This window comes from Triticum aestivum, unplaced genomic scaffold (assembly GCF_018294505.1).
Source record: "Triticum aestivum cultivar Chinese Spring unplaced genomic scaffold, IWGSC CS RefSeq v2.1 scaffold5999, whole genome shotgun sequence".
NCBI classification, from domain to species: Eukaryota; Viridiplantae; Streptophyta; class Magnoliopsida; order Poales; family Poaceae; genus Triticum; species Triticum aestivum.
Genome location: NW_025300573.1, coordinates 1 through 906, shown reverse-complemented (window position 1 = coordinate 906; position 906 = coordinate 1). Strand labels below are relative to the sequence as shown.

The window sequence follows — 906 nt, the reverse complement described above, 5'->3', positions numbered from 1 at the left end:
GCGAGAGTAGTACTAGGATGGGTGACCTCCTGGGAAGTCCTCGTGTTGCATTCCCTTTTTAATTTTTTTGCACCGCGTGCAAAACAAAACGCACGAGCGCGACGTACGTTTAGCACGTTCTATTATTTTGCACGTTTACGGTAAGTTTTAGCTCGCTGCTCATTATTCACGCGTCTAGCGGCGGCAAGCGTGTTCTGAAAGGGGTCGAAACCATGGTAAATAGGCACTGGTGCAGTTGAACCGTGGTAAAACTCGTCTCCGTAGTTGAGCGGGAGCGGCCAAAGGAATGTGCAATCGTGTGTGTAGTGGAGCTGGGAGGGGCAAGCATAAGGGACGAAGACGGGGGTAACATGTCGGATGCGATCATAGCAGCACTAAAGCACCGGATCCCATCAGAACTCCGAAGTTAAGCGTGCTTGGGCGAGAGTAGTACTAGGATGGGTGACCTCCTAGGAAGTCCTCGTGTTGCATTCCCTTTTTAATTTTTTTGCACCGCGTGCAAAACAAAACGCACGAGCGCGACGTACGTTTAGCACGTTCTATTATTTTGCACGTTTACGGTAAGTTTTAGCTCGCTGCTCATTATTCACGCGTCTAGCGGCGGCAAGCGTGTTCTGAAAGGGGTCGAAACCATGGTAAATAGGCACTGGTGCAGTTGAACCGTGGTAAAACTCGTCTCCGTAGTTGAGCGGGAGCGGCCAAAGGAATGTGCAATCGTGTGTGTAGTGGAGCTGGGAGGGGCAAGCATAAGGGACGAAGACGGGGGTAACATGTCGGATGCGATCATACCAGCACTAAAGCACCGGATCCCATCAGAACTCCGAAGTAAAGCGTGCTTGGGCGAGAGTAGTACTAGGATGGGTGACCTCCTGGGAAGTCCTCGTGTTGCATTCCCTTTTTAATTTT

The 906-nt window shown here is 50.8% G+C and overlaps 2 non-coding genes across 2 annotated transcripts; both read left to right on the top strand.

Moving 5' to 3' along the window:
- The first annotated feature begins 355 nt into the window (after nucleotides 1-355).
- LOC123179286 (5S ribosomal RNA) lies at nucleotides 356-474 on the top strand. Its single transcript, XR_006490251.1, has one exon. It is a non-coding gene; the product is annotated as a 5S ribosomal RNA (ribosomal RNA).
- Nucleotides 475-775: 301 nt separating this feature from the next.
- On the top strand, nucleotides 776-894 carry LOC123179285 (5S ribosomal RNA). The gene has a single exon (XR_006490250.1). It is a non-coding gene; the product is annotated as a 5S ribosomal RNA (ribosomal RNA).
- The last annotated feature ends 12 nt before the right edge of the window (nucleotides 895-906 follow it).